Below are 19,066 nucleotides of genomic sequence, written 5' to 3'. Positions count from 1 at the left end.
GAGGCACATGAGTCTGCTTACTCTATTCATCCTAGGGAGTACCAAGATGTATTTGGATTTGAAAGAGAAGTATTGGTGGTATGGACTTAAAAGAGATGTTGCAGAATATGTTGCTTTATGTGATACATGTTAGAGAGTCAAAGCTAAACATCAAAGACCTACAAGATTGCTACAACCAATGAAGATACCTAAGTGGAAGTGGAAAGAAGTTGGCATGGATTTCATTGTTGGGTTACCACATACTCAGAGAGGCTACGATTCAATATGGGTGATAGTGGATCAGGTTGACTAAACTTGTTCACTTCTTATCAGTCAAGACTACTTATAATGGACCGAGGTTAGCCCAGTTATATATGGAGAGGATAGTGTGTCTACATGGAGTTCCCAAGAAAATTGTGTCTGATTGAGGTACTCAATTTACATCTCATTTTTGGTAGCAAGTACATAGTTTGTTGGGAACAAAATTGAATTTTAGCACAGCATATCATCCCTAGATAGATGGGCAAACTGAGAGGATTAATTAGATATTAGAGGATATGTTGAGAGCTTGTGCGTTGTAGTACGGTACAAGTTGGGACAAGAGTTTGCCTTATGCAGAGTTCTCATATAACAACAGTTATCAGAAAAGTCTCAATATGGCACCTTTCGAAGCTTTGTATGGATGAAAGTATAGAACCCTGTTGTTTTGGAATCAAACAAGAGAAACTCAAGTGTTTGGGCTAGATGTTCTGAGAGATGCAGAAGAGCAAGTACTGATGATCAGAGATAACTTGAGAGTGGCTTAGTCTTGACAAAAGAGTTATGCTGACACTAGGAGAAGAGAATTGGTTTTCGAAGTAGGTGATTATGTTTACTTGAAAGTGTCACCTATGAGAAGTGTGAGAAGGTTTAACATGAAGGGAAAGTTAGCACCAAGGTATATTGGGCATTTCAAGATTTTAGAGAGACATGGTGAAGTAGCTTATCAGTTGGAATTGCCTGAGAGTTTATTACGTGTGCACGATGTGTTCCATCTGTCTCAATTAAAGACGTGTTTGCATGTACCTGAGGAGCAGATACCATTAGAAGAGCTTATAGTTATGGAAGATCTCACTTATGAGGAGTTTCTAATAAGGATTTTGGAGATGGCTGAAAGAGTTACAAGGAGACGAGTTATAAAGATGTGTAAGGTTCAGTGGAACCAGTATACATAAGATGAGGCTACTTGGGAAAGAGAAGAGGATTTGAGGAAAACATACCAGCAGTTATTTGAGTAAGCATCATCTGAATCTCGAGGGTGAGATTCATTTTAAGGGGGTAGAATTGTAACACCCTAAAATTTGCAACATTTTAAAATAGTGGAAATGGATTTATTATGCATTTTTGTGAGCATTTGAATTTAGGAAAATAATAGTTTTTATAAAAATAAAATCCAATATAGGTTAGCAATACATGAGTGTGCATTCATGCTGCTGCATAATAATTTTTGAGTTGGTGTGATTTGAAATCAAACCTCAAATTGATTTGAATTTGTATTTGGAAATTGCTTTGGAAAATTGGAAAAGGAAAATAAGCTTCTTTCCTTCCCATTCCCACATTCGTCCTGTTGGCCCAGTTCTCTGCGGGGCACCACTCTCTCTCCAGCTCTTGGGCCGCACCAGCGTGCTCTCCCTCCCTCTCCCTTCCCGCACGGCCTAGCTCCGCACGCCTACGCCGTGCGTGAGCTTTCTTCTCTTCCGTTGATAGAACTAGCCCACATGTGAGTGCTTCTTCTTCCCCATGCTATACCTGGGCTGGATTCCTCCGCCGCACCGACGTCCGTGTCCATCCCCGCCATGCCTCGATGCCATGTCACTCATGCCTCTGCGCCCTTAAATAGACACCCGAGCTTGCACTACCCCCTATCCCACCTCCTAGCAAGGTCTTCGCCCACGCGAGCCCACAACCGTGCCTTGCCCTAGCACCACCGTGAGAGCCACCGTTCGTCGAACGCCTGCCACTGCCGTCGCTTTCTGGTCGTTCCTTTTAGCTCCGGTGAGATCCCCATCTCCTCCACTCTCCCCCCGTGTCTCCGGTGAGTCGGTAATGGCGCCGCCGTCGCCCACCTCACCACCGGCCCTGTTCCGGCCAGGCTCTCTCTCTCTCCCCTCTGAGTGAATCTAGGCCATCCAATTCTAATCCGACGGTCCCAGGTGAAAGATACCCTTTCATCTTAGAATCTTACAAAAGAGCCCTTACAATTACTTGAGGCTTAACCTGTAGTCCAAAACATCTTTCCCGATTCCATTTTCTTCTTTTGAAAGCGTATTTTTGTTCGTTTAGATTAAAAATATGTTTTCAGCTATTTACAGTTTTGCCACTCAACTTGTTTTAGCCATAAAATCTCCGTTTTAACTCCGATTTGATCCATTCAAGTTCCATTAGGTTCATAATTAAGTGATCTACATGTTTATGCTACTGTTAAGTAGGTTTCCAACTTTTAAAATTTGAGATTATATTTAATCTATTATTTTACTAAAGGAAAACTTGTTTAATTCATAACTTCTTCGTTTTAGCTCCGATTTTTGTGATCTTCGCGTTTGTGTGTTTGTAGCGAGACGTAGTTTTGTTTTCCAAACTTTTCATCTTGATTTTATGTTGTTGGTGTACTGTTCTAATCTATAGCTTTGTTTGCTTTGCATGATTGCTCCTGGATGCTTGTATGTTGCTATGTTATTGAGTATAGACGGTGAGCAATTCATGGGAGACCAAGACTACTACTTTGACCAGCAGGAATAGCTAGAGTACTTTGCTCAAGGCAAGTATAGCATGGGTTCATCCTTGTTTCCTATTCATGTTAATTCATTAAATTCATGTTGCATGTGTCACCTTGATTGGGATTCCCCCTAGAATTGAACTTTTACCTTATTACCTACAGGGTTATGCATTGGGTAGCTTTGCTTGTGCTCAATTAAACCATGATCTTGTAACTTGACTAATGGTATATGCAATAAACATTAAAATATGACTTTTTAGCAACATGGAAACAGGGGGCTGGAGTATTTAGCTACTTTCTAAATGCTTCAGATTCCTCTCCTTAAGGACTTATCTATAAGTGATCATCCGAGACTTACAGTATAGCTATGACGGCTACATGGCTCTGGCTTTAGCTTAGTATGAGGACCTTTTCTAGCTTGTTAGAGGTTACGTTCATGGTGGAAGAGGGGTGTGTTCTAGGTTGGATATAGTGCAACGTCTGTCCGTTAGTGTATAGGTTGCGTGTCATTGTGCCTGTCGGAAGGGGAGCTCTACATTCATAGGCCACAGAAACCTAGTGGCCCTAACTTGTTAGATGAACCTTTGAAAGGCTTCATAGTGACCCCTGCTTGCTCACCTTGGAAGTGTTTTGTGAGTTATAAACCCGAGCATATGGGTGTCATGACTCACAGTGAAAGTGTACAACCTCTATAGAGTGTAAAACTAGTATATTAGCCGTGCTCATGATCACAAGCGGCCTTGGAACCCTTACGGAATAGATGAACACTAAGGATTATCTAGTTATGCTATTCATTATTTATGTTTACATTTGATCATGTGTTTTGCATCGAGAATTGAAACAACTTGTTGCTACTCTAAAGCTAAAACTGTGACAACTAAAAGATGAATGCTGTTAAACCCTGTGTCAAGCCTTTTGAGCCTCATGAACCCAATGTTACACTTGTTTATTAGGACATGTACTTACGCTTGTTTATTTTCATTATTTGTATAAAAATCCCAGATGGGTAACAGATGGATATGGGTATGATGATTTTCTTGAGGACTTCTAGACTTGTGGTCAACCAGTCGACGTCCCTGTGAAATGGAGCTTCCGCGAGAGATCTTTTATTACTTCCGCTATATCTATGTGAAGACTTTGTCTTAATATTCGTGATGTAATAAACACTTGTGATGATACTATTCATAATTTGTTGGCTTATGTGTGTGACTAATCTCTAGGCGCACATAAGATTTTGCATCCTATTTTATCCATAAAATTAGGTGTGACAGATAGCAACAAGAACTTGGAGCATTTATTTGGTGGATGGAACCTATCAAGAATATTTTTGTTGCTTACTCCTAGTGTAGGAGTAAAACATTTTTGGGTGGATCTAGATGGAATGCATGTTTTTGTGCCTACCCCCAGTGTAGTAGTAGTGCATCTATGGGTGGTGTGTATATGATCTTGATTTTAAGAGAATGACAAACCTCTCATAAGGATCAACAAAGCTTGACCAAACTCAATGCAAAACAAGTAGCATATAATAGTGGAAGTTTTCTGAGCCTAAATATCATGTTTGGCTCTGGTAGGAATTCAAGCTTTGTCATATAGGAACTCATCATGTTGCCTTTTTATGTTTTTTCAAAGGAAATCTCCAGAATTTTAGTATCACTTGGAATAAGATAAATAGCAGCTTCGACCTTCTCATATCATATCCGTCAATTACCTAGACTTAGATCAAGCATTGCTACCCACGAGTTTCAAGTTCAGAGTAAATTCTTATGTCAAAATAATTTTATCCAAAACTTGGGAGAATTCAAGGCTGAAAAACTAGGTACTTGAAAGGAATTATAATAGAGCAACTATTCATCATTTCCATTGTGAGATATTATCTTCAAGTTCTTTTTATTTATTCAACTCTTAAAAATAGAAATTTAAAGCAAACTTTATACACACTCTTTTATTTGGTTTTCATTTTTTTAGATCACACCTTACTAATATATACAAGATAAAGACAAACTTTTATTTTGTTTTTTTAACTAAATATAAGCAAACTCAAAAATAAATAAAGAAAAGGAAAAGGAAACAAAATACTAGAAAACAAAACTTATCTTAGATAACGAGGGATCCTCCTCCCCCAAGTTGGGTGTTGCTGTAGTCGATCAGAATGATGGGTCAAAGTTGAACTTCTAGAATAGATAGCTCAAGTTCTCATTCTCCTGCTGCTGGTGTTGCTGGATGTTGGTGAGGCGATCTGCCACTTCTGCTTGCCACTGGGAGTGCTAGTGAAGCATGTTTCGAATGTCTTGTTATGTCTCTTTAATGTTTGTCAACCTAGTGTTGAGGCGGGCATGCTCCATCTACTGGTCATGGTAGCCCATTGGTTGATCATGATAGCCACAGGCAGAGAAGGACATACGTCCTCCCTGGTGGCCGCTTGAAACTTCTTCATATGGCTGCTGCTGATAGTAGTCAAAATTGCCATGGTGCCATTGCTCACTTGAGCCCTGCTATAGGAGCTCTCAAAGTGGTGAGGAGCGGGCTGCTCCCAACCAGCATGCTCAGGCTAGTACATGCAGGAAGATCCCATCTAATCCCAGTCTGCATAGCTGGTGAAAGCCAGTCCCTCTGAAATTGGATCATCACCACAGTACCAGGGCTATGGGTTGCGAGTTATCCTTGCCCTGTAAATCAAAGACAAAAGAATCCACCGTATACAAACCAAGGTTCTAGTTTGGTAATAGAATCTCGGTTGTATAGTCCATGTACATCATGACAAGTTTCCCATCCTTATTCTTTTTCAACATGTGTGCTTGGAGAAAATATTCATAGTCGATATAACAATGGGGAATGTCATCATTGTAAACAACAGAAGCATTTTCTAAAAGACCCAAATTTTTGGCTATGTGGGTGACCAGAGAAGTACACCCAACATCTCCCTTAAGTTCAAGAATTTCTTTCTATTATTTCATCATAAATTTGACCAGGTGAAACCTTTTTTCTCTTAACCATGGCATAGAGCAGTTTAAGTTCATCATTCCTTACAGTGTGAAAATCATTTTTAGGAAAAAGAAAATCCTAGCCTTTTATGCATAAAGTGCATGGTAGGGTGATAATTTCATTTGTATGAGGACAGGTAACAAGTAGGTTCTTTAGATATTTCTCTCCAAAATTTTGTCATATCGAAATCTTGTATAGCGGTGTCTACTTCAAGTACACACTAAGCATAGAATCCTAGAAGCTCACTAAAATTCTTCCAGGGAATAGAAAAGTCTTTCCCAAACAGTCTAAATGTAATTTTCAGAATCACTGGTTTGAAAGGTGCATAGAAATTCTAGTGTTAAGAGTTTAGACCCCTGGCTCATCAATTTGCCAAACATTTTCCCATCTAATAGTTTTAAATATGATTCCAAATTCAGTGTCCATACTTATGGAGCACAGAAGGGTTGGGTCATAGGCAGGAGTAAGAATGAACCTTCGAGTCTTCAGTTGCTTGAAGGCGTCTTTCTCCATCTTGTTTTGGAGCTTGAGCTAGCTTCTCTTCTAGAAGAATGTTCCTTCTAGCAGGGGAAGACTAGGACTATGCTCTGAATAGCGGGAGATGAAGTATTAATCTGCATGTCGGTGCTCACCTAGGATGAAGAGCTTCTCAGTCGAATGAAACAATGCCAGCCCGCTTGAGCTTGCCCAAATACTTGCTCATCTTCCTACAAAATAAACACAAGACGACACAACTCGTGGAATGGGTTAGGAAAATAGAAATGTCAGTGGTTAGCCATCCTAGAGTCAGTCGTTCGAGGGTCAGTTATCCGAGGTTGCCTAATGAATTTTTGTAATCAAGATTTTGGCAAAACTTCTCTCTTAACTCAATTGTAACAACACTTCTACTTTTAAACCTTCACACTTCTACTTTTAATTTCTCTCACCCCTTGCTCAAATTTTAGCAACACTTCCACTCTAAAACTTCCTCTTCTTTCCTAATTGTAAAATCACTTCTACTAAGTGAATTTTTCAAACTACAAAATTGGAGTTTGGAATTTTGAACTTGGGATACTTGATTGTAGTTGTGGTTGTGGCCTGAGAGCAAGCAGGAGGGGTGGTATTCATAGGCAGGAGAGCAGCAGGCCGGCTGGCGAAGTGGATGGGGTTGGCTGGCCCCCCATGGTGGCCAATTGGCCTCCTCTTCCTCTAGATATTTCTTTGCTTAGTGCTTAAGCAAATTATCTTCTTCTTTTGGTGGAGAGTGGAGTTGGACGGTGCAGAGTGGAGATGGAGGTGGAAATGGAGTTGATAGAAGTGATGGATGGTGGTTCAGTGGGTCCCTTATGTCTGTATTTTTAGATTTTTACGCTTCCACGGTAAATATTTATTATGGGTTTTTACGCTCCGTAAAAATTATTTACATGGGGCTTGGATTTATATAATGCCATGATGAGAATTTTTATTTTTTAATGTAGATGTTGAAAAGTACATATGCTAAGGTAAAAGTAAATTTATGCAAAGTAAATAAGGATAACTACCGATTTACCTCCCGGTGAGGGTTCGGAATTTTAAGTCCATCGAACCGGACTTCTTCGTTCGTGTTTATTCTTTGGGTGCATCCATTGGTCCTGGAGATGGAGACCTTGATGGTTGTTCTTGCTTCTCACACCATTCCAAATTAGCGCATTGTTCTGGTCTTGGCTTGAAGGCAAATCGTTCTTCCTTGCTGTTAATATGGAATTCGGCTCTAACATCAATGTGTGCATTTGTAGTGCTCAGGAAAGGTCTCCTAATAATGAGGGGTGTCTTCATGTCTTCTTGCATGTCAAGTACTACAAAATCCACTAGAACAAAGAAGTTTCCTATTTTTACCAGAATATTTTTGGCAATTCCTATGGGGTTGTGGACCGATTGGTCGGACTAGTTGCAGACACATTGATGTTGGCATGAGTGTTGAATAGTTGAGCTTGTCGAAAGCCTTCTTGGGGATGACACTGACGCTTGCTCCAAGATCGCATAGCGCATTCTCAAAATTCAAGTTTTTGATCAAACAATCAATCGTGGGACATCCTAGGATCCTTCTTCTTCACTGATGATGTATTAAGGATGGTGGCACTACACTCCTTCGTTAACTTAATTACCTCAATGGTGGGCAGTGGTCGTTTGTTGTTGAGGATGTCTTGGAGATACTTTCGCTTAGGTGGGTACCTGAATAGCATCTAGTAGAGGAATATTGATATATAACTTTTGAATTACCTCTACAAACTTACCAAACTGCTCATCCATTTTAGCTTTTTTATTTCTGCAGTGGAAATGGTAGGAAGGTGGTGTCATGAAAATCTTGAATCATTTCTTGTGCTTGTGGCTCAACTTGTTCCACTTCATCGTCCTTCTTCTCCTCTTGTGCTGCTGTCGGTGTCTTACCTGTCCTTGTTGGATATGGTGGATCACGAGTAGTCTTACCACCTCTTGTGGTTATGGCAGTTGACCTTCTCAAGGTTAGTAGCAGCAGGTAGAGTAGCAGCCAACTAGGCTAATTGTGATTCTATCTATTTATTACAACTAAGTTGGTCTTTGATGGCAAAAGAAAACTATTCATTTTAGTATTTATGTTTTGTAGGACCTTATCATTAAAAGCAAGCTTCTTAGAACTATTTTCATTAATCTTGGCTTATTCTGAAAGATGGTTGCTTAGGTTTAGGAGAATAATTACCTGGGTACTTACCTTGGTAAGTTAACCATTGTTGTTGTTGACCCCATCCTTGTCTCTGTTGTTGTGGAGCAGAATTGTTGACGATGATGTTTGCATCTTCTTGAGATTTGGGGAAATCAACCCCAAATATTCTCCACATATGTTTTGGGAATTAAAGGCATGTTGAATGCCCTGACGATCTTTCTTGTAATTGGCTCGCTGTTCAAGCCAATTCAATAGTATGTCCATCTTAGTTGGCAGTGGACACACCACTTCTGGTACTTCTTCACTCGTTTTGCATGCTTGAATATTGCATTGGGACTAGCCTTGATTAGAGGCTATCTTCTCCATGAGAGTTTCTGCTTTTCCAAGGGTGAGTGACATAAATGATCCTCTAGCAGTGGCATCTAGTTGTTCATGAGCTTTCTAAGTTAATCTATGGTAAATTTTTTGCATGAACAACCAATCTTCCATTCTATGATGAGGACAATCTAAAATGTATTCTTGAAAACTGTTTCCATGCTTCTTGAATGGTTTCTCCTTTCTGTTGTTGGAAGTTAGAAATCTTTCCTCTTAAGGCATTGGTCTTCCCTATAGGGAAGAATTTTACTAAAAAGGCCTTCGAACATTTTGCCCATGTGTTGATGTTATCTTTATTGGTGTAGAACCATTGCTTCGCCCTTCCCACTAATGATAATGGAAATAGGTGCAGTAGTATGATATCTTGAGTAATGTCCTTGATGGTGATTGTGCTACTTATCTCTAGGAAATTTTGAAGATGAGCACTAGCATCTTCATGTGACTTTTCGCTGAATGGAGTAGCATGCACCATATTGATGAGGCTTAGCTTGAGCTCAAACTCAAGTTTATTGGTTTTGAGTGTTGGTGTAGTGTGAATGTTCTCAGTGCTTGGAGTAGAGAACTCACATAGAGTCTTTTCAGCCATAGCTTCAGAAACTGGCGTTGAGCTTCCTCTTGATTGGTTTGATTATGATTGCCAGAATTTGTTGATGAATCAGAACCAATCTTGCAATACCCTGTATAAGATATGAACAAAGTCAAACAAGGGTAAGCCTGCAAAAGTAGAGGTATAAAGTTATGATCTCATCTATAAGTATTTATTTGATCAATTCTCTATAGCCATGTGCCCCTCCCCTGCAATGGTGCTAGAAATGCTTGTCGACATTCCTGAGGATCACTCTTTTACTAAGTTGTCATCCCTAGCAATGACGTCAGAATTGTGTTATTGGTAATTATTAAGAATACTTGTAATTATCTACAAGCGCACAGATAATATACCATTGTAGCATTTCACCTAGGAGAATACCAGATATCATTATTTATATTTTTGCACAGGGAGGAGCGATGGGGTGGCAAGAGATATTGACAAATATGCATACATATTACAAGATCATTAACTCTCATGCTATAGTAGGGGTAAGTCAAATGATAAATAAATGATAAGTGTAAGGCATTGATAGTAATCTAGAGATAGAAATAGATACTCATAAATATAGTATGGCTAGGTAGGATATTAGTTAAGAGCAAAAGATTCCTAAGTCATTCCTTAATTACTAAGTCTTTTATACACTCAAGTATATACACTCTCATCTATAGCATAATTAACTTTGGATCTATGCATAAGGAACATTACTAAGGAATATCAAGAACATTGGTTGACTCCCTTCACAATCGGGTTCTACTTGCTCTACAGACGAGGAGTGGACTACAAAGGACTCAATGGGAGTGTCACATCCGTGATCTACCACACAACCTAGAGTGTAGAGTGCATCCACAGGTAAACAATATTTAAGCACCATGCTTACATAATGTCAACCACTTAACTTACTCAAGTATTGAGCTAAGTACTTTGCGAACATATGCATAAATTCATCATCAATCATAACTATATCAAGCATATAACTAGAGCAAACTAGGAACATAATAAATAGAAACATAACATTGAAGTAGCACAAAGTCATAAAATAAATAGGGATACAATGGATATACCAGCCTCTAGATGGTGAATCCAGAATTCAGAAGCAGTTGCCCAAACTATACTTGAACCTCTAGCTGGCCTAGACTAGAACTTTGAAGAATTGGAGCTCTATTCTCTTCTCTATGAAAAACCCTAATTTCTGATCTTATCTTAACTTATGGCTAATCTTTTTTAAGGGAGGGGGCAGGGGCTGGTATATATAGGTCAGAGCATCAATTCTAGACCTTTGGATCAAACTGACTTGAATAAACGGCATAGATGCAATCTTGGAGGCGATGGAGAACCAACATAATAACGGGAGGCCTCTGCTTCGATGTGGTGTCCTCTTGAGTCTTTGGGAACCTTCTAGGTTGTTTTCATTACGGATAAGCATGATTTAATTTGATGTTTTGATCCCCCTTGATGGTTTCCTAGATAAACCCTGCTGAAAATACAGATTCACCAAAACTCATGGAAATTGTCAGTTTAAACCCCTAAGTCTATGCTGGTGATCATTTTTATGCATTTATTCAAGTTATGTTGGTGGTTTATAACGGATGGTAACTACCGTCAATAGCTATACCCCCAAGAAAGGCAAGGCGACCTTTGCTCCTTGCAAGACTAGCTTTGAGAAGAACAATGGTCGGTATTACCATAGTTGCAAGCAAGTTGGTCACAAAGAGTATGATTGTAAGAACAAAATCAAATCCACTAATATATCCTCAATCAAGTTTGATTCTTGTTATTTGCTTACAAAGGGTGCCAATGGTGTGAAGGCTAAGTTTATTGGTGCATCTATGTTGGGCCTAAAGAAGAAGGTCATTTTGGGTAACAAAGAGCTTAGTGATTAACCTTCAAGGACCCAAGCAAGTTTGGGTATCTAAAAAGAATTGATTTTCTTTTGTATGTCATTTATAAAGCTGGAGGAAGGCATTGGGTTCTTGATAGTGAGTGTCGCAGAACCGACCAATTTATAAGAGTACAAGTACAATGGCAGCCCGCAAGCGGTCATACTGTCATACTTGAACCCATATAAACTCGGTAGTCCGTCGAGTACCATGATAGGTCTCGATAAACGATTTACAACAACCAAGATCGTATAGGATTCAACATACATGCCACATATTACATAAAGTTTACAGATACATTTCGTCATCAGAGTACGAATAAAAGTTATTACAAACCAAGTTTGATAAATAAAGTGGAAGCAAATAAGTTCGAAGATAAAGTTTCCAACGTAGTTTGATACAGTGCCAAGTAAGATCACGGTCCACAAAAGCAAGGATAGGATTTAATAAAGAAGCCTGCCCAAGGCTTACTCCTCATCCACAGCGGGATAGAAGCAACTCTTGCAATAACCATGATACACAGTGCCATCTGCAACAATGGGAAAATAAACCCTGAGTACGAGAAGGTACTCAGCTAGACTTACCCATCATGAACCAGAAATAAAATGACTCCAAGGATTATGCAAGGCTGTATAAGTGGACGTAACTTGACAACATTTTGCGAAAAAGGCAATTGACCTATTGTACAATTATGATTCCTTTATCAAGTTAATTATAACTATCCATTTCTAGATTTGCAAACTATCCTGTGCCAAACATGTGGTATATCATTTAGAAGCATACAATAGTAACCATAGCAGGTATTGTAATTCCATATTCATCCGAACCATCATGTTTCATAACACAGTTACTACGATGTTGGAGCTAGTCAAGTTTCTCACTATTCGGGAGAGACAACGATTCGAATCGATTTCAACTAGCTGGGAATTTATTCCTAACACAAACCCAGGTCTACCAGCCACGATAGCCTTAGGTCACCTTTGGTACAACTCAGGTACACATTTCGTGGGTCCGTACCGCGCCACACAATCTAGAACACCAGATGCCAGGATGCTCAGGCCAAGCCTGCCCTTGGGCTCAGTCTGATCGTTCCCCGGAAGGAGCGCACAACAGAACGGTTCCCGGCCTAAGTTGAATTACTCGGCTTTGCGGTCGGAATGAGTTATCCGGCCAGCTAAGTGGGAGGCAAGCGTTCAATCTTGTCAGAAGTTCCAACAATGGTATGGTCCTTGATCGACACAAACGGGGATAGATCCACACCCAAGACCTCCATGCCTTGTTGCTTCTCTATCGACCTCCCGTCCGGTCTTGATTTACTTTTACCTCATGGTTCTGTTCCACGATGGCAAATATAGCCAACCGTGCTCCGATATCCACCTATATCTCGCAGGTGACAGGACATCACCCGACTTCTACCGGTCTAAGCAGGGCTAAGCATATATTCGATCCTAGACCTATACCGGTTAAAGGTGTAATATCTGGACAAGGAATGTACATGCATCAAGTGGTTTCATTCAACTCTTATAACCTAATGCATCAATCATAAATACGTAAGTAAATATTTGTAAATTACTGGGAGACTTATAATGCTCCAGGGCTTGCCTCGCAGAAAGGAAGTAGGGTGGTGGTCAGGACACTTCGGAAGCTCTTCAGGGTTCTGCTCCACACCTTTGGGAGTTGTGGCTTGCGGATCCTCCTGCTGATTCCCTTCCTCGGCTTCTTTGAATTCCAGCAACGTGATCTCTTCCTCCGATCATAGATGCATGAGTATGGCATAAGTATTACGAATGCATATATGTTAACAAGTGCATCATGTTTATTGAGTAGGTGCATATCTCTTCTCGATTATCAATTAACTACTTCTACAATGCATTGACTATGCCACAAAACAATAGCAATTTGTTTTACTCATAACTGGAGTAATACTAATCCAATTTCAGTGATCTTGGACTTTCTGGAAAGCTTATCAAATCCTCTACAACTTTGTTATTAACCATTTTTACAGTACACATCAGTTTCAACATGCAACTCCTCAAACTATAGAATCTATCCAGAAACTATTCAACATGCAATATAAAAGTAACGCTACTTCTACTTCATGTAATCATTCCAAATTTGACAACATAAAATCTACCAACAGTGTAAGCATACCAAATACATTTTAGATAATATAATGGTGAAGCCCAAACTATTTAGCTAAATGCCTTTATTATTTTATTTCGATATCTAGGTTAAATAATAAACATATATCAGATGTACTTCATAAATTCTCAAAAATTTACAGTGCTTTACTAATGCTATCAAAGGACTACTATAAAAATTTCATGTCATTTTACTAAGTAGAACATCCTATACAAAAATGACAAGGAAGCAAGGCTTGAAATAGCATAAATGGAAAATCCTATTGAAAAGAGTCAAGCAACAGATTTCCTATTTTTCTTAGCATCCATATGGTACTAGGATTACCTCCAACAAATTTCATGAATTTTGGACTCATAAATAATTTCTAAAAATTCATGCAAAGATTAACTATTCATAAAAGAAAAATCTATAACTATAAATCTACACATGCATTGGTCCTCAAATTTTTACTAGAGTTCATATATGCTAAGACTAGCTTACCACAAAAATTTCATAATTTTTGGAGCACAGGAACTCTAGATATAAAATAAACAAATTTGAATGCATTCAAAAGCACATTTCAAATCCCTATTTAAATCTCCAAAAATTTCTACTGTACAAGTCAAGAACATATTTTTCCTAAATAATACACTTCCTAAGGAACACAACCAAATTTATTTCACAATTTTTGAAGTTACCAGACTGGAGATCTAAAATAACAAAACACATGAAATCAAGATTTAAATCTAAAAAGAATGAACTAGCTTTCTCTTCTTCTGTCGCTGACCGGTGGGACCAGCCTAATAGGGGACCCCACATGCTAGTGAGCCATGAACAGAGCAGCGGCGCTGCTTGGCACTGCGCGGCTACGGCTTGTCGACGGTGAGCATCGCCGGCGATGACATCTACGCTACATGACCCTCGTGACCTAGCGCACCCATTGGGATACTTGGTGGGGCTTCTCGCCGGCGCTAACTACGACGGTGGCGGCCATGGCGGCTCGGAAGAGCAGGACGGCGGTGCCATGCTGGTGAAGGCCATGGCAAAGTCACGCGACACACTCTACAGGACTACGGAGACTCTATGACGGTGGCTATGCGACCTAAACGGCTAGAGCTGCTCCGACGAAGCACGGCCACGGCAGCGGCCATGGTGGAGCTCCGGCGAGGCATCCCCGTGGTGGCGCAAGGTGAACTTAGCTTACCAACGGATTGGTTGTGGATGCGGCTATGAGGGAAGGATAGAGCAGAGGGAGGCGAAGCTTTAGGCGCGACTGATCGAAGAATGGGGCGGCGGTGATCTCAGGCGAGCTCAGCGGAGCGGTGCGGTGCTCGGCTGCTGCTGCGGCGAGGAAAGAGGCCAGGGAAAATGAGAATGGTGAGCACGGGAGGGAGCGGGCGGACGCTGGAGTGTTGAAGGCACGCGTCTGCCTGCCTTGGCCGTGCTGGGCAGAGCACCAGCGACGTGCGACCACGCTCCGTGCCACGCGGCGACCACGGCCTAAACCGGTCGGCCACTGACGATGTCGATTTAGTTCGTTTCAGTGAACCAACACCGAGCCTGACGACGCATGTTCATGAAGCTATATCGGTGTAACCGTGACAAATTATCGTACCTTGCCTGAATCAAAGTTGTAGTTCAATGTACTAGCTACAACTATTGTTCAAGAATCATGTTCTAATTCCCAACCAACATCGAGTAAAATCAATCCAAAGTCAGGCTGACAGCACTGTCAGGGTACAAGACTTAGAAAAAATTTCTGAAGTGTTGAATCATGATTTTGCTAGTTTTTGTGGGACCCATTCAAGCATGTTAGAAGCTAAATCAGTCCATGACTTAAAAATAAAAGTTGTTCCTTATGTCAAACACTACAACTTTGCTTTAGTGATCTCCTCCATGCAAGGTCTCTAACACCTAGTTCAACTTTAGTCAAACATGTCACTTTTAAATGATGATACACATCAAAGCATGGCTTAATGACCAAATTAGCCCTAGACCTAAATACCAAAGTTGTTCATGATGATATCCTAAGCATGTTTAAGCAATTTGCAAGGTCATTCAATCATTTCATGTAGTAGTCACTCTTAGAGCTAGTTAGTGCAATCACATGAAACATGCCTTAAAGGCTTGATTATGAAAAGTGACTTTCATGAACCATGCTCCAATTGTGAACCTAAGCATTGCCAAAAGATTTTTGGTGACTCATTTTAACCAAGTACATGTGTCCACTCATAATCATATGCATATACACATGGAGACATGAAATAACGAGAAAGGTTGCATATGATAATGAAACATGCGATAACAAGCAAATGTTGCAGATGTTTCAATCAAATGTTTCAATTGTAAATGCTTGTTTATGAATGCGTGATGATCATGCTCATGTTATGCAAGTCAAGTTATGCAAGGCTAACACCCGAGGTGTTATAGCCCCTCCCCCTTATAAAAATCTCGTCCCGAGATTTGCAAGACCTACCATTCTTGGAAAAAGGCGGGATAAACTTCTCGTGGATAATCTTCTCTTTCCCACAGTAGCATCTTATTCACTATGATTGTTCCACACCACCTTATAGAACTTAATAATCTTACTCCTTGTTACTCTCTCCATCTCTTCTAATACCCGAATTGGCTTTTCTTCATAGGTCAAATCCGATTGAAGCTGCACGTTGGTGGGTGCAATAGCTTCTTCAGGTACTCGAAGACATTTCTTTAACTGAGAAACATGGAACACATCAAAGATTGCACTCATCTCTGGTGGAAGTTGTAACTTATATGCCACTTTCCCTTTTCGTTCCAAAATTTTGTATGGCCCTACATATCTTGGTGAAAGCTTCTTTTTCATTCCAAATCTTTTCACACCTTTCATGGGTGATACTCTCAAGTATACATAGTCACCCACTTCAAAAGTTAGTGGTCTTCTTCTTCTATCGGCATAACTCTTCTATCTTGATTGAGCTGCCTTCATATGTTGTTGGATGGTACGTACTTGCTCTTTGGCTTCATTGATAAAGTCAATACCAAAATATCTCCTTTCACCAGGCTCAATCCAATTCAATGGAGTTCTGCACTTTCTGCCATACAAGGCTTCAAATGGAGCCATTTTGATACTCGCTTGATAACTGTTGTTATAGGAGAATTCAGCTAAAGGTAACCATTTCTCCCATGAACCTTTTGAAGATATAACACAAGCTCTAAGTAAATCTTCTAGGATTTGGTTCACTCGCTCTATCTGTCCTGAAGTTTGCAGATGATAAGCTGAACTTCTGATTAGCTTGGTTCCCAAAGCTTGGTGTAAGTTCTCCCAGAAACGAGCTATGAACTGTGGTCCTCGATCTGAGATTATAGTCCTGGGTACTCCATGTAATCTCATGATCTGGGAAACATATAACTCAGAGTATTTCCCCACGTGATATGTTGTGTGAACTGGTACAAAATGTGCCGACTTGGTGAGACGATCAACAATTACCCATATTGAATCGTGACCTTGTGGTGTCGTTGGAAGGTATGTGATAAAGTCCATGCTGATTTCCTCCCATTTCCATCCTGGAATAGGCAATGGCTGAAGTAATCCAGCGGTTTTCATATGGACAGCTTTCACTCTACTGCAGTTATCACACCTAGCAACATAGGCTGTGATCTCCTTCATCTTAGTCCACCAAAAATGGGTTCTTAAATCTTGATACATTTTACTACTATCCGGATGGATAGACAATTTGGATGAGTGAGCTTCATCTAAAATTTGAGTCCTTAGTTCACGGTCTTTTGGTACCACTAACCGGTCCTCAAACCATAATACACCTCTTTCATCCAATCTAAAATGTTTGGTTTCTTGCTCTTGCATTTTCCTCTTGATGTGACTTATTCCTACATCTATCTGCTGCAGCTCTATGATTTTACCCTCAAGTGAACAACTGATTGTGATATTGTGTAGTATAGCAGGATGTAGCAAGTTGAATCCATCTTCCAACAATGCTTCCATAGTGTTGCAATGGGACTTTTGACTGAGTGCATCGGCTACTACATTGGCTTTACCCAGATGGTAATGCACTTCTAAGTTGTAGTCCTTAATCAATTCTAACCATCTTCGTTGTCTCATGTTCAGCTCTAGCTAGGTAAAGATATACTTGAGGCTTTTGTGGTCAGTATAGATATGACATACATTGCCTAGCAAGTAATGTCTCCATATCTTTAATGCATGAACAACAGCTGCGAGTTCCAAATCATGTGTAGGGTAGCTGACTTCATGTTTTCTCAATTGCCAAGAAGCATATGCAATTACTCTTCCTTCTTGCATAAGCACACATCCTAAACCTATTCCTGATGCATCACAAAATACATCAAAAGGCTTTTCAATGTCTGGTTGTGCTAGCACAGGTGCTAGAGTCAACAAAGTTTTGAGGGTGTGAAAAGCTGCTTCACATTCTGGTGTCCATTTGTACTTCTCATCTTTCTAAAGTAGTCTGGTCATAGGCTTAGCTATCTTTGAGAAATCTAGAATAAACCGACGATAGTATCCTGCTAATCCTAGAAAACTCCAAACTTCATGAACCGAAGTGGGGGCTTTCCAATCCATGACCTCTTGTACTTTTGTTGGGTCTATAGAGATTCCATCTTTTAATAAAATGTGACCTAAGAAAGGTACTTTGCTCAACCAAAATTCATATTTGCTAAACTTGGCATATAGCTTATGCTCTCTCAGTCTGGATAGGATAATCCTCAGATGCTCTTCATGATCTGACTCATTTTCTGAATAAATTAATATGTCATCGATAAACATGACCATGAACTTGTCAAGTTCGGGCATGAATACCGAATTCATCAGGTACATGAAGTAGGCTGGAGCGTTTGTTAGTTCGAAAGACATAACCAAATACTCATATAAGCCATACCTAGTAGAGAAAGCAGTTTTAGGTATATCCTCCGGTCTGATCTTTATCTGATGGTAGCCTGATCTCAAGTCAATTTTGGAGAATACCTTTGCCTTCGCTAGCTGATCGAACAAGATGTTGATGTGGGGTAATGGATATTTGTTCTTGATGGTCACAGCACTGAGTGGTCTATAATCTACACACATTCTTAGTTACTTATCCTTCTTTTTCACAAACAAGGCTGGACATCCCCACAGAGATGAGCTAGGTTGGATAAGACCCTTGTCCAATAGATCTTGTAATTGAACCTTAAGTTCTGCTAACTCATTGGGTGGCATTCTATAGGGCCTTCTGGATATGGGTGCCGTACCTGGCACTAATTCAATCTTAAATTCCACATCCCTATCCGGGGGTAGACCTGGTAATTCCTCTGGAAATACATCCAGAAACTCATAAACCACTGGAATCTCACAAAGTGTGGTGGTTTGGATAGCATAGGCTAAATGTTGGGGTTTGAAATCACGAGAGAGTGGGACTAGAAAAGCATTCCCTCCTGTGGGTTCTCTCAACATAATAGTATGGGTGCTAGTGTCAATAAGAACACCATGATCCTTCATCCAATTCATGTCTAAGATTACACTTATCGATAACCCTGGCAATATTATCAAATCTATGGTGTACTCCCTCCCTTGTATAGAGATGAGTACATTTTTGACTATCTTTTTGGTAGTAACAGTCCCCCCTGCTGAACTTATGTTAAAACCCCCTTTGCTTACTTCAATTATTTCTTGATCATCTCTAGATGCAAATGCTTGACTCATAAATGAATGAGAAGCTCCCGAATCAAATAAAACAACAGCG

The 19,066-nt window shown here is 40.1% G+C and overlaps 1 non-coding gene across 1 annotated transcript; it reads left to right on the top strand.

The window, feature by feature from the left end:
* Positions 1–8,862: 8,862 nt before the first annotated feature.
* On the top strand, positions 8,863–8,970 carry LOC136530328 (small nucleolar RNA R71). The gene has a single exon (XR_010777747.1). It is a non-coding gene; the product is annotated as a small nucleolar RNA R71 (small nucleolar RNA).
* Positions 8,971–19,066: the final 10,096 nt, after the last annotated feature.

The sequence above is a fragment of the Miscanthus floridulus genome, unplaced genomic scaffold (genome assembly GCF_019320115.1).
Source record: "Miscanthus floridulus cultivar M001 unplaced genomic scaffold, ASM1932011v1 fs_107_2_3, whole genome shotgun sequence".
NCBI lineage: Eukaryota > Viridiplantae > Streptophyta > Magnoliopsida > Poales > Poaceae > Miscanthus > Miscanthus floridulus.
Note: the sequence above shows the minus strand (reverse complement) of the source record. Positions and strands in the feature narration are given on the sequence as shown.